Source organism: Aotus nancymaae, unplaced genomic scaffold (assembly GCF_030222135.1).
Source record: "Aotus nancymaae isolate 86718 unplaced genomic scaffold, 86718_ANA_hifiasm-v0.15.2.pri h1tg000072l, whole genome shotgun sequence".
Classification (NCBI taxonomy): Eukaryota; Metazoa; Chordata; class Mammalia; order Primates; family Aotidae; genus Aotus; species Aotus nancymaae.
Window position 1 is genome coordinate 20,169,365 of NW_026988487.1, and position 15,670 is coordinate 20,185,034.

Consider the following 15,670-nt stretch of genomic DNA (forward strand, 5'->3'; position numbering starts at 1 on the left):
CAATGCCGGCATACGTACGAAACAGCAGTAAACTTCGTCTAAAACTCAGGAGAAACGTTTACTTGAAACTGCTCTGCTGTGCCTTCGTTCACATAAGAGGGGTGAATCTACGTTGAGATTCAGCGAGTCAGAAACACGTTTCTTCTAGGAGCTGTGTTGGGATATTCCCGAGTGAATGGGACCATAGGCTGTACAGAGAAATATCTACTTCTAAAACCAAAACGGAGCTATCTAACTGAATGGTTGTCAATGTGTGCGTTCAACTGACAGAGTTAAACTCACGTGTGGATTCAGCGGCTTGCAAACCCTATCTATGCAGAATCCCAAAACCGGCATTTCCAGCCGAATGCCGGCATAAGTACGAAACAGCAGTAAACTTCGTCTAAAACTCAGGAGAAACGTTTCCTTGAGACTGCTCTGCTGTGCGTTCGTTCACCTACGAAAGTTGAATCTATGTTGAGATTCAGCTACTCAGAAACACGTTTCTTATGGGAGCTGCGTTGGGATATTCACGAGTGAATGGGCCATAGGCTCTACAGAGAAATATGTGCTTCTAAAACCAAAACGGAGCTATCTAACTGAATGGTTGTCAATGTGTGCATGAAACAGACAGAGTTAAACTCACGTGTGGACTCAGCGGTTTGCAAACCCTATCTGTGCGGAATCCCAAAACGGGCATTTCCAGCCCAATGCCGGCATACGTACGAAACAGCAGTAAACTTCGTCTAAAACTCAGGAGAAACGTTACCTTGAAACTGCTCTGCTGTGCGTTCGCTCACATAAGAGGGTTGAATCTATGTTGAGATTCAGCGAGTCAGAAACACGTTTCTTCTAGGAGGTGTGTTGGGATATTCCCGAGTGATTGGGACCAATAGCTGTACTGAGAAATATCTACTTCTAAAACCAAAACGGAGTTATCTAACTGAATGGTTGTCAATATGAGCATTCAACTGACAGAGTTAAACTCACGTGTGGATTCAGCGGTTTTCAAACCCTTTTTGTGCGGAATCACAAACCGGCATTTCCAGCCCAATGCCGGCATATGTACGAAACAGCAGTAAACTTCGTGTAAAACTCAGGAGAAATGTTTCCTTGAAACTGCTCTGCTTTGCGTTCATTCACATAAGAGGGTTGAATATACGTTGAGATTCAGCGAGTGACAAACAGGTTTCTTCTAGAAGCTGTGTTGGGATATTCCCGAGTGAATGGGACCATAAGCTCTACAGAGAAATATGTGCTTCTATAACCAAAACGGAGCTGTCTAACTGAATGGTTGTCAATGTGTGCATTCAACAGACAGAGTTAAACTCACGTGTGGATTCAGCGGTTTGCAAACCCTTTCTGTGTGGAATCCCAAAACCGGCATTTCCAGCCCAATGCCGGCATTCGTACGAAACAGCAGTAAACTTTGTCTAAAACTCAGGAGAATCGTTTCCTGGAAACTGCTCTGCGGTGCGTTCGTTCAACTAAGAGAGTGGAATCTATGTTGAGATTCAGCGAGTTAGAAACAGGTTTCTTCTAGGAGCTGCGTTGGGATATTCCCGAGTGAATGGGACCATGGGCTGTACAGAGAAATATCTGCTTCTAATACGAAAACGGAGCTATCTAACTGAATTGTTGTCAGTGTGCACATTCAACTGACAGAGGTCAACTGACGTGTGGATTCAGCGGTTTGCAAACCTTTCTGTGCAGAATCCCAAAACCGGCATTTCCAGCCCAATGCCGGCATACGTACAAAACAGCAGGAAACTTCGTCTAAAACTCAGGAGAAACGTTTCCTTGAAACTGCTCTGCTGTGCCATCGTTCACCTAAGAGAGTTGAATCTATGTTGAGATTCAGCGAGTCAGAAACACGTTTCTTCTAGGAGCTGCGTTGGGATATTCACGAGTGAATGGGACCATAGGCTCTACAGAGAAACATGTGCTTCTAAAACCAAAACGGAGCTATCTAACTGAATGGTTGTCAATGTGTGCATTCAACAGACAGAGTTAAACTCACATGTGGATTCAGCGGTTTGCAAACCCTATCTGTGTGGAATCCCAAAACCGGCATTTCCAGCCCAATGCCGGCATTCGTACGAAACAGCAGTAAACTTCGTCTAAAACTCAGGAGAAACGTTTCCTTGAAACTGCTCTGCTGTGCCTTCGTTCAACTTAGAGAGTGGAATCTATGTTGAGATTCAGCGAGTCAGAAACACGTTTCTTCTAGGAGCTGCGTTGGGATATTCCCGAGTGAATGGGACCATAGGCTGTACAGAGAAATATCTGCTTCTAAAACCAAAACGGAGCTATCTAACTGAATGGTTGTCAATGTGTGCATTCAACTGACAGAGTTAAACTCACGTGTGGATTCAGCGGTTTGCAAACCGTATCTGTGCGGAATCCCAAAACCGGCATTTCCAGCCCAATGCCGGCATTCGTGCAAAACAGCAGTAAACTTCGTCGAAAACTCAGGAGAAACGTTTCCTTGAAACTGCTCTGCTGTGCGCTCGTTCAACTAAGAGAGTTGAATCTATGTTGAGATTCAGCGAGTCAGAAACACGTTTCTTCTGGAGCTGCGTTGGGATATTCCCGAGTGAATGGGACCATAGGCTGTACAGAGAAATATCTGCTTCTAAAACCTAAACGGAGCTATCTAAATGAATGGTTGTCAATGTGTGCTTTCAACTGACAGAGTTAAACTCACGTGTGGATTCAGCGGTTTGCAAACCCTATCTGTGTGGAATTCCAAAACTGGCATTTCCAGCCCAATACCGGCATACGTACGAAACAGCAGTGAACTTCGTCTAAAACTCAGGAGAAACGTTTCCTTGAAACTGCTCTGCTGTGCGTTCATTCACATAAGAGGGTTGAATTTACATTGAGATTCAGAGAGTCAGAAACACGTTTCTTCTAGGGGCTGTGTTGGGATATTCCCGAGTCAATGGGACCATAGGCTCTACAGAGAAACATGTGCTTCTAAAACCAAAACGGAGCTATCTATCTGAATGGTTGTCAATGTGTGCATCCAACAGACAGAGTTAAACTCACGTGTGGATTCAGCGGTTTGCAAACCCTATCTGTGCGGAATCCCAAAACCGGCATTTCCAGCCCAATGCCGGCATTCGTGCGAAACAGCAGTAAACTTCGTCTAAAACTCAAGAGAAACGTTTCCTTGAAACTGCTCTGCTGTGCGTTCGTTCAACTAAGAGAGTTGAATCTATGTTGAGATTCAGCGAATCAGAAACAGGTTTCTTCGAGGAGCTGAGTTGGGATATTCCCGAGTGAATGGGACCATAGGCTGTACAGAGAAATATCTGCTTCTAAAAGCAAAACGGAGCTATCTAACTGAATAGTTGTCAATGTGTGCGTTCAACTGACAGAGTTAAACTCACGTGTGGATTCAGCGGTTTGCAAACCCTATCTGTGCAGAATCCCAAAACCGGCATTTCCAGCCGAATGCCGGTATAAGAACGAAACAGCAGTAAACTTCGTCTAAAACTCAGGAGAAAAGTTTCCTCCAGACTGCTCTGCGGTGCGTTCGTTCACCTAAGAAAGGTGGATCTATGTTGAGATTCAGCTAGTCAGAAACACGTTTCTTCTAGGAGCTGTGTTGGGATATTCCCGAGTGAATGGGACCAATAGCTGTACAGAGAAATATCTACTTCTAAAACCAAAACGGAGTTATCTAACTGAATGGTTGTCAATGTGAGCATTCAACTGACAGAGTTAAACTCACGTGTGGATTCAGCGGTTTTCAAACCTTTTTTGTGCGGAATCGCAAAACCGGCATTTCCAGCCCAATGCCGGCATATGTACGAAACAGCAGTAAACTTCGTCTAAAACTCAGGAGAAACGTTTCCTTGAAACTGCTCTGATGTGCGTTCATTCACATAAGAGGGTTGAATCTACGTTGAGATTCAGCGAGTCAGAAACACGTTTCTTCTAGGAGATGTGTTGGGATATTCCCGAGTGAATGGGACCATAATCTGTACAGAGAAATATCTACTTCTAAAACCGAAACGGAGCTATCTAACTGAATGGTTGTCAATGTGAGCATTCAACTGACAGAGTTAAACTCACGTGTGGAGTCAGCGGTTTTCAAACCCTTCCTGTGTGGAATTGCAAAACTGGCATTTCTTGCCAAATGCCGGCATACGTACGAAACAGTAGTAAACTTCGTCTAAAACTCAGGAGAAACGTTTCCTTGAAACTGCTCTGCAGTGCGTTCGTTCACCTAAGAGAGTTGAATCTATGTTGAGATTCAGCGAGTCAGAAACACATTTCTTCTAGGAACTGCGTTGGCATATTCCCGAGTGAATGGGACCATAGGCTGTACAGAGAAATATCTGCTTGTAAAACCAAAAGGGTGCTTTGAAACTGAATGGTTGTCAATGTGTGCATTCAACTGACAGAGTTAAACTCACGTGTGGATTCAGCGGTTTGCAAACCCTTTCTGTGCTGAATCCCAAAACCGGTAATTCCAGCTCAATGCCGGCATACGTACTAGACTGCAGGAAACTTCGTCTAAAACTCAGGAGAAACGTTTCCTTGAAACTCCTCTGCTGTGAGTTCGTTGACATAAGAGGGTTGAATCTATGTTGAGATTCAGTGAGTCAGAAACACGTTTCTTCTAGGAGCTGCGTTGAGATATTCCCGAGGGAATGGGACCATAGGCTGTACAGAGAAATATCTGCTTCTAAAACCAAAACGGAGTTATCTAACTGCATGGTTATCAATGTGTGCATGCAACTGACAGAGTTAAACTCACGTGTGGATTCAGCGGTTTGGAAACCCTTTCTGTGCAGAATCCCGAAACCGGTATTTCCAGCCCATTGCCGGCATACGTACTAAACATCAGGAAACTTCGTCTAAAACTCAGGAGAAACGTTTCTTTGAAACTGCTGTGCTGTGCGCTCGTTCACCTAAGAGCGTTTAATCTATGTTGAGATTCAGCGAGTCAAAACACGTTTCTTCTAGTAGCTGCGTTGGGATATTCCCGAGTGAATGGTATCATAGGCTGTACAGAGAAATATCTGCTTCTAAAACCAAAACGGAGTTATCGAACTGAATGGTTGCCAATGTGTGCATTCATCTGACAGAGTTAAACTCACGTGTGGATTCAGCGGTTTCCAAACCCTTTCTGTGCAGAATCCCAAAACCGGTATTTCCAGCCCAATGCCGGCATACGTATTAAACAGCAGGAAAGTTCGTCTAAAACTCAGGAGAAACGTTTCCTTGAAACTGCTCTGCTGTGCGTTCGTTCAACTAAGAGAGTTGAATCTATGTTGAGATTCAGCGAGTCAGAAACACGTTTCTTCTAGGAGCTGCGTTGGGATATTCCCGAGTGAATGGGACCATAGGCTGTACAGAGAAATATCTGCTTCTAAAACCTAAACGGAGCTATCTAAATGAATGGTTGTCAATGTGTGCATTAAACAGACAGAGTTAAACTCACGTGTGGATTCAGCGGTTTGCAAACCCTATCTGTGTGGAATCCCAAAACCGCCATTTCCAGCCCAATGCCGGCATACGTATGAAACAGCAGTAAACTTCGTCTAAAACTCAGGAGAAACGTTTCCTTGAAACTGCTCTGATGTGCGTTCATTCACATAAGAGGGTTGAATCTACGTTGAGATTCAGCGAGTCAGAAATACGTTTCTTCTAGGAGATGTGTTGGGATATTCCCGAGTGAATGGGACCATAAGCTGTACAGAGAAATATCTACTTCTAAAACCTAAACGGAGCTATCTAACTGAATGGTTGTCAATGTGAGCATTCAACTGACAGAGTTAAACTCACGTGTGGAGTCAGCGGTTTTCAAACCCTTCCTGTGTGGAATTGCAAAACTGGCATTTCCAGCCAAATGCCGGCATACGTACGAAACAGTAGTAAACTTCTCTAAAACTCAGGAGAAACGTTTCCTTGAAACTGCTCTGCTGTGCGTTCGTTCACCTAAGAGAGTTGAATCTATGTTGAGATTCAGCGAGTCAGAAACACATTTCTTCTAGGAACTGCGTTGGCATATTCCCGAGTGAATGGCATCATAGGCTGTACAGAGAAATATCTGCTTGTAAAACGAAAACGGAGCTATCTAACTGAATTATTGTCAGTGTGCGCATTCAACTGACAGAGGTCAACTCACGTGTGGATTCAGCGGTTTGGAAACCCTTTCTGTGCAGAATCCCTAAACCCGCATTTCCAGCCCAATGCCGGCATACGTACGAAACAGCAGTGAACTTCGTCTAAAACTCAGGAGAAACGTTTCCTTAAGACTGCTCTGCTGTGCATTCGTTCACCTAAGAGAGTTGAATCTATGTTGAGATTCAGGGAATCAGAAACACGTTTCTTCTAGGAGCTGTGTTGGGATATTCACGAGTGAATGGGACCATAAGCTGTATAGAGAAATATTTACTTCTAAAAGGAAAACGGAGCTACCTAACTGAATGGTTGTCAATGTGAGCATTCAACTGACAGAGTTAAACTCACGTGTGGATTCATCCGTTTTCAAACCGTTTCTGTGCGGAATCGCAAAACCGGCATTTCCAGCCCAATGCCGGCATAAATACGAAACAGCAGTAAATTTCGTCTGAAACTCAGGAGAAACGTTTTCTTGAAACTGCTCTGCTGTGCGATCGTTCACCTAAGAGAGTTGAATCTATGTTGAGATTCAGCGAGTCAGAAACAGGTTTCTTCTAGGAGCTGCGATGGGATATTCCCGAGTGAATGGGACCATAGGCTGTACAGAGAAATATCTGCTTCTGAAACGAAAACGGAGGTATCTAACTGAATGGTTGTAAATGTGCGCATTCAACTGACAGAGGTCAACTCACGTGTGGATTCAGCGGTGTGCAAACCCTTTCTGTGCAGAATCCCAAAACCGGTATTTCCAGCCCAATGCCGGCATACGTACGAAACAGCAGTAAACATCATCTAAAACTCAGGAGAAACCTTTACTTGAAACTGCTCTGCTGTGCGTTCGTTCAACTAAGAGAGTTGAATCTATGTTGAGATTCAGCGAGTCAGAAACAGGTTTATTATAGGAGCTGCGTTGGGATATTCCAGAGTGAATAGGACCACAGGCTCTACAGAGAAATATGTGCTTCTAAAAGAAAAACGAAGCTATCTAAATGATTGATTGTCAATGTGTGCATTAAACAGACAGAGGTAAACTCACGTGTGGATTCAGCGGTTTGCAAACCCTTTCTGTGCAGAATCCCAAAACCAGTATTTCCAGCCCAATGCCGGCATACGTTCTAAAAAGCAGGAAACTTCCTCTTAAACTCAGGAGAAACGTTTCCTTGAAACTGCTCTGCTGTGCATTCGTTCACCTAAGAGAGTTGAAACTATGTTGAGATTCAGCGAGGCAGAAACACATTTCTTCTAGGAGGTGCGATGGGATATTCCCGAGTGAATGGGACCATAGGCAGTATCGAGAATTATCTGCTTCTAAAACCAAAACGGAGCTATCTAACTGAATGGTTGTCAATGTGTGCATTCAACTGACAGAGGGAAACTCGCGTGTGGATTCAACGGTTTGCAAACCCTTTCTGTGCAGAATCCTGAAACCGGTATTTCCATCCCAATGTCGGCATACGTACTAAACAGCAAGAAACTTCGTCTAAAACTCAGGAGAAACGTTTCGTTGAAACTACTCTGCTGTGCATTCGTTCAACTCAGAGAGTTGAATCTATGTTGAGATTCAGCGAGTCAGAAACACGTTTCTTCTAGGAGCTGCGTTGGGATATTCCCGAGTGAATGGGACCATAGGTTGTACAGAGAAATATCTGCTTTTATAACCAAAACGGAGCTATCTAACTGAATGGTTGTCAATGTGTGCATTCAATTGACAGAGTTAAACTGGCGTGTGGATTCAGCGGTTTGCAAACCCTTTCTGTGCAGAATCCCGAAACCGGTATTTCCATCCCAATGCCGGCATACGTACTAAGCAGCATGAAACTTCGTCTAAAACTCAGGAGAAACGTTTCCTTGAAACTGATCTGCTGTGTCTTCGTTCACCTAAGAGAGTTGAATCTATGTTGAGATTCAGCGAGTCAGAAACACGTTTCTTCTAGGAGCTGCGTTGAGATATTCCCGAGGGAATGGGACCATAGGCTTTAGAGAAATATCTGCTTCTAAAACCAAAACGGAGTTATCTAACTGCATGGTTGTCAATGTGTGCATTCAACTGACAGAGTTAAACTCGCGTGTGGATTCAGCGGTTTGCAAACCCTTTCTGTGCAGAATGCCGAAACCGGTGTTTCCAGCCCATTGCCGGTATGCGTACTAAACAGCAGGAAACTTCGTCTAAAACTCAGGAGAAACGTTTCTTTGAAACTGCTGTGCTGTGCGTTCGTTCACCTAAGAGAGTTTAATCTATGTTGAGATTCAGCGAGTCAAAACACGTTTCTTCTAGTAGCTGCGTTGGGATATTAACGAGTGAATGGGATCATAGGCTGTACAGAGAAATATCTGCTTCTAAAACCAAAACGGAGCTATCTAACGGAATGGTTGTCAATGTGTGCATTCAACTGACAGAGTTAAACTCACGTGTGGATTCAGCAGTTTTCAAACCCTTTCTGTGCAGAATCCCAAAACCGGTATTTCCAGCCCAGTGCCGGCATACGTACTAAACAGCTTGAAACTTCGTCTAAAAGTCAGGAGAAACGTTTCCTTGAAACTGCTCTGCTGTGCGTTCGTTCACCTAGGAGAGTTGAATCTATGTTGAGATTCAGGGAATCAGAAAGAGGTTTCTTCTAGTAGCTGCGTTGGGATATTCCCGAATGAATGGGACCATGGGCTGTACAGAGAAATATCTGCTTCTAAAACCAAAACGGAGCTATCTAACTGAATGGTTGTCAATGAGTGCATTAAACAGACAGAGTTAAATTCACGTGTGGATTCAGTGGTTTGCAAACATTATCTGTGCGGAATCCCAAAACCGGCATTTCCAGCCCAATGCCGGCATACATACGAAACAGCAGTGAACTTCGTCTAAAACACAGGAGAAACGTGTCCTTGAGACTGCTCTGCTGTGCGTTCGTTCACCTAAGAGAGTTGAATCTATGTTGAGATTCAGCGAATCAGAAACAGGTTTCTTCCAGGAGCTGCGTTGGGATATTCCCGAGAGAATGGGACCACAGGCTGTACAGAGATATATCTGATTCTAAAACCAAAACGGAGCTATCTAACTGAATGGTTGTCAATGTGTGCGTTCAACTGACAGAGGTAAACTCGCGTGTCGATTCAGCGGTTTGCAAACCCTTTCTGTGCAGAATCCCGAAACCGGTATTTGCAGCTCAATGCCGGCATACGTACTAAACAGCAGGAAACTTCGTCTAAAACTCAGGAGAAACGTTTCTTTGAAACTGCTGGGCTGTGCGTTCGTTCACCTAAGAGAGTTTAATCTATGTTGAGATTCAGCGAGTCAAAACACGTTTCTTCTAGTAGCTGCGTTGGGATATCCCCGAGTGAATCGTATCATAGGCTGTACAGAGAAATATCTGCTTCTAAAACCAAAACGGAGCTATCGAACTGAATGGTTGCCAATGTGTGCATTCAACTGACAGAATTAAACTCACGTGTGGATTCAGCGGTTTCCAAACCCTTTCTGTGCAGAATCCCGAAACCGGTATTTCCAGCCCAATGCCGGCGTACGTACTAAAGAGCAGGAAACTTCGTCTAAAACTCAGGAGAAACGTTTCTTTGAAACTGCTCTGCTGTGCGTTCGTAAACCTAAGAGAGTTGAATCTATGTTGAGATTTAGCGAGTCAGAAACACGTTTGTTCTAGGAGCTGCGTTGAGATATTCCCGAGGGAATGGGACCATAGGCAGTATCGAGAATTATCTGCTTCAAACAACCAAAACGGAGGTATCTAACTGAATGGTTGTCAATGTGTGCATTCAACTGACAGAGTTAAACTCACGTGTGGATTCAGCGGTTTGCAAACCCTTTCTGTGCAGAATCCCAAAACCGGTATTTCCATCCCAATGCCGGCATACGTACTAAGCAGCAGGAGACTTCGTCTAAAACTCAGGAGAAACGTTTCCTTCAAACTGATCTGCTGTGCCTTCGTTCACCTAAGAGAGTTGAATCCATGTTGAGATTCAGCGAGTCAGAAACACGTTTCTTCTAGGAGCTGCGTTGAGATATTCCCGAGGGAATGGGACCATAGGCTGTACAGAGAAATATCTGCTTCTAAAACCAAAACGGAGCCATCTAACTGAATGTTTCTCAATGTGTGCATTCAACTGACGGAGTTAATCTCGCGTGTCGATTCAGCGGTTTGCAAACCCTTTCTGTGCAGAATCCCGAAACCGGTAGTTCCAGGACAATGCCGGCATACGTGCTAAACAGCAGGAAACTTCGTCTAAAACTCAGGAGAAACGTTTCTTTGAAACTGCTCTGCTGTGCGTTCGTTCACCTAAGAGAGTTGAATCTATGTTGAGATTCAGGGAGTCAGAAACACGTTTCTTCTAGGAGCTGCGTTGGGATATTCCCGAGTGAATGGGACCATAGGCTGTATCGAGAATTATCTGCTTCTAAAACCAAAACGGAGCTATCTAACTGAACGGTTGTCAATGTGTGAATTCAACTAACAGAGTTAAACTCGCGGGTGGATTCAGCGGTTTGCAAACCCTTTCTGTGCAGTATCCCGAAACCGGTATTTCCAGCCCAATGCCGGCATACGTACTAAACAGCAGGAAACTTCGTCTAAAACTCAGGAGAAACGTTTCCTTGAAACGGCTCTGCTGTGCATTCGTTCAACTAAGAGAGTTTAATCTATGTTGAGATTCAGCGAGTCGGAAACACGTTTCTTCTAGGAGCTGCGTTGGAATATTCCCGAGTGAATGGGACCATAGGCTGTACAGAGAAATATCTCCTTCTAAAACCAAAACGGAGCTAACTAACTGAATGGTTGTCAATGTGTGCATTCAACTGACAGAGTTAAACTCGCGTGTGGATTCAGCGGTTGGCAAACCCTTTCTGTGCAGAATCCCGAAACCGGTGTTTCCAGCCCAGTGCCGGCATACGTACTAAACAGCAGGAAACTTCGTCTAAAACTCAGGAGAAACGTCTCCTTGAAACTGCTCTGCTGTGCGTTCGTTCACCTAAGAGAGTTGAATCTATGTTGAGATTCAGCGAGTCAGAAACACGTTTCTTCTAGGAGCTGCGTTGGGATATTCCCGAGTGAATGGGACCATACGCTGTACAGAGAAATATCTGCTTCTAAAACCAAAACGGAGCTATCTAACTGAATGGTTGTCAATGTGTGCATTCAACTGACAGAGGTAAACTCGCGTGTGGATTCAGCGGTTTGCAAACCCTTTCTGTGCAGAATCCCGAAACCGGTATTTTATCCGAATGAGGGCATACGTACTAAGCAGCAGGAAACTTCGTCTAAAACTCAGGAGAAACGTTTCCTTGAAACTGATCTGCTGTGCCTTCGTTCACCTAACAGAGTTGAATCTATGTTGAGATTCAGCGAGTCAGAAACACGTTTGTTCTAGGAGCTGCGTTGAGATATTCCCGAGGGAATGGGACCACAGCCTGTATCGAGAATTATCTGCTTCTAAAACCAAAACGGAGCTATCTAACTGAATGGTTGTCAATGTGTGCATTAAACAGACAGAGTTAAACTCGCGTGTGGATTCAGCGGTTTGTAAACCCTTTCTGTGCAGAATCCCAAAACCGGTATTTCAAGCCCAATGCCGGCATACGTACTAAACAGCAGGAAACTTCGTCTAAAACTCAGGAGAAACGTTTCCTTGAAACTGCTCTGCTGTGCATTCGTTCAACTAAGAGAGTTGAATCTATGTTGAGATTCAGCGAGTCGGAAACACGTTTCTTCTAGGAGCTCTGTTGGGATACTCCCGAGTGAATGGGACCATAGGCTGTACAGAGAAATATCTCCTTCTATAACGAAAACGGAGCTATCTAACTGAATGGTTGTCAATGTCTGCATTCAACTGACAGAGTTAAACTCGCTTGTAGATTCAGCGGTTTGCAAACCCTTTCTGTGCAGAATCCCGAAACCGGTATTTTATCCGAATGAGGGCATACGTACTAAGTGGCAGGAAACTTCGTCTAAAACTCAGGAGAAACGTTTCCTTGAAACTGATCTGCTGGGCCTTCGTTCACCTAAGGCAGTTGAATCTATGTTGAGATTCAGCGATTCAGAAACACGTTTCTTCTAGGAGCTGCGTTGAGATATTCCCGAGGGAATGGTACCATAGACTTTACAGAGAAATATCTGCTTCTAAATCCAAAACGGAGCTATCTAACTGCATGGTTGTCAATGTGTGCATTCAACTGACAGAGGTAAAGTCGCGTGTGGATTCACCGGTTTGCAAACCCTTTCTGTGCAGAATCCCAAAACCGGTATTTCCAGCCCATTGCCGGCATACGTACTAAACAACAGGAAACTTCGTCTAAATCTCAGGAGAAACGTTTCTTTGAAACTGCTCTGCTGTGCGTTCGTTCACCTAAGAGAGTTGAATCTATGTTGAGATTCAGGGAGTCAGAAACACGTTTCTTCTAGGAGCTGCGTTGGGATATTCCCGAGTGAATGGGACCATAGGCTGTACAGAGAAATATCTGCTTCTAAAACCAAAACAGAGCTATCTAACTGAATGGTTGTCAATGTGTGCATTCAACTGACAGAGTTAAACTCACGTGTGGATTCAGCCGTTTGCAAACACTTTCTGTGCAGAATCCCAAAACCGGTATTTCCATCCCAATGCCGGCATACGTACTAAGCAGCAGGAGACTTCGTCTAAATCTCAGGAAGAAACGTTTCCTTGAAACTGATCTGCTGTGCCTTCGTTCACCTAAGAGAGTTGAATCTATGTTGAGATTCAGCGAGTCAGAAACACGTTTCTTCTAGGAGCTGCGTTGAGATATTCCCGAGGGAATGGGACCATAGTCTGTACAGAGAAATATCTGCTTCTAAAACCAAAACGGAGCCATCTAACTGAATGGTTGTCAATGTGTGCATTCAACTGAGAGAGTTAAACTCGCGTGTCGATTCAGCGGTTTGCAAACCCTTTCTGTGCAGAATCCCGAAACCGGTATTTACAGGCCAATGCCCCCATACGTACTAAACAGCACGAAACTTTGTCTAAAACTCAGGAGAAACGTTTCCTTGAAAGTGCTCTGCTGTGCGTTCGTTCACCAAAGAGAGTTGAATCTATGTTGAGATTCAGCGAGTCAGAAACACGTTTCTCCTAGGAGCTGCGTTGGGATTTTCCCGAGTGAATGGGACCATAGGCTGTACAGAGAAATATCTGCTTCTGAAACCAAAGCGGAGCTATCTAACTGAATTGTTGTCAATGTGTGCATTCAAGTGACAGAGTTTAGCTCACGTGTGGATTCAGCGGTTTGCAAACCCTTTCTGTGCAGAATCCCAAAACCGGTACTTCCAGCTCAATGCCGGCATACGTAGTAAACAGCAGGAAACTTCGTCTAAAACTCAGGAGAATCGTTTCCTTGAAACGGCTCTGTTGTGCGTTCGTTCACCTAAGAGAGTTGAATCTATGTGGAGATTCAGCGAGTCAGAAACACGTTTGTTCTGGGAGCTGCGTTGAGATATTCCCGAGGGAATGGGACCATAGGCTGTATCGAGAATTATCTGCTTCTAAAACCAAAACGGAGCTATCTAGCTGAATGGTTGTCAATGTGTGCATTCAACTGACACAGGTAAACTCGCGTGTGGATTCAGCGGTTTGCAAACACTTTCTGTGCAGAATCCCGAAACCGGTATTTCCAGCCCAATGCCGGGATACGTACTAAACAGCAGGAAACTTCGTCTAAAACTCAGGAGTAACGTTTCCTTGAAACTGCTCTGCTCTGCATTCGTTCAACTAAGAGTGTTGAATTTATGTTGACATTCAGTGAGTCAGAAACACGTTTAATCTAGGATCTGCGTTGGGATATTCCCGAGTGAATGGGACCATAGGCTGTACAGAGAAATATCTCCTTCTAAAACCAAAACGGAGCTATCTAACTGAATGGTTGTCAATGTGTGCATTCAACTGACAGAGTTAAACTCGCGTGTGGATTCAGCGGTTTGCAAACCCTTTCTGTGCAGAATCCCGAAACCGGTATTACCAGCCCAGTGCCGGCATACGTACTAAACAGCAGGAAACTTCGTCTAAAAGTCAGGAGAAACGTTTCTTTGAAACTGCTCTGATGTGCGTTCGTTCACCTAAGGGAGTTTAATCTATGTTGAGATTCAGCGAGTCAGAACCACGTTTCTTCTAGGAGCTGCGTTGGGATATTCCCGAGTGAATGGGACCATAGGCTGTACAGAGAAATATCTGCTTCTAAAACCAAAACGGAGCCATCTATCTGAATGGTTGTCAATGTGTGCATTCAACTGACAGGGTTAAACTCGCGTGTCGATTCAGCGGTTTCCAAAACCTTTCTGTGCAGAATCCCGAAACCGGTATTTCCAGGCAAATGCCGGCATACGTACTAAACAGCAGGAAACTTTGTCTAAAATTCAGGAGAAACGTTTCCTTGAAATTTCTCTGCTGTGCGTTCGTTCACCTCAGAGAGTTGAATCTATCTTGAGATTCAGCGAGTCAGAAACACGTTTCTTCTAGGAGCTGCGTTGGGAATTTCCCGAGTGAATGGGACCATAGGCTGTACAGAGAAATATCTGCTTCTAAAAGCAAAACAGAGCTATCTAACTGAATGGTTGTCAATGTGTGCATTCAACTGACAGAGTTAAACTCAGGTGTGGATTCAGCGGTTTGCAAACCCTTTCTGTGCAGAACCCCAAAACCGGTATTTCCATCCCAATGCCGGCATACGTACTAAACAGCAGGAAACTTCGTCCAAAACTCAGGGGAAACGTTTCCTTGAGACTGATCTGCTGTGCCTTCGGTCACCTAAGAGAGTTGAATCTATGTTGAGATTCAGCGAGTCAGAAACACGTTTGTTCTAGGAGCTGCGTTGAGATATTCCCGAGGGAATGGGACCATAGGCTGTATCGAGAATTCTCTGCTTCTAAAACCAAAACGGAGCTATCTAACTGAATGGTTGTCAATGTGTGCATTCAACTGACAGAGGTAAACTCGCGTGTGGATTCAGCGGTCTGCAAACCCTTTCTGTGCAGAATCCCGAAACCGGTATTTCCAGCCCAATGCCGGCATACGTACTAAACAGCAGGAAACTTCGTCTAAAACTCAGGAGAAACGTTTCTTTGAAACTGCTCTGCTGTGCGTTCGTTCACCTAAGAGAGTTGAATCTATGTTGAGATTCAGCGAGTCAGAAACACGTTTCTTCTAGGAGCTCCGTTGGGATATTCCCGAGTGAATGGGACCATAGGCTGTACAGAGAAATATCTGCTTCTAAAACCAAAACGGAGCTATCTAACTGAATGGTTATCAATGTGTGCATTCAACTGACAGAGTTAAACTCACGTGTGGATTCAGCGGTTTGCAAACCCTTTCTGTGCAGAATCCCAAAACCGGTATTTCCATCCCAATGCCGGCATACGTACTAAACAGCAGGAAACTTCGTCTAAAACTCAGGAGAAACGTTTCCTTGAGACTGATCTGCTGTGCCTTCGTTCACCTAAGAGAGTTGAATCTATGTTGAGATTCAGCGAGTCAGAAACACGTTTCTTCTAGGAGCTGCGTTGAGATATTCCCGAGGGAATGGGACCACAGCCTGTATCGAGAA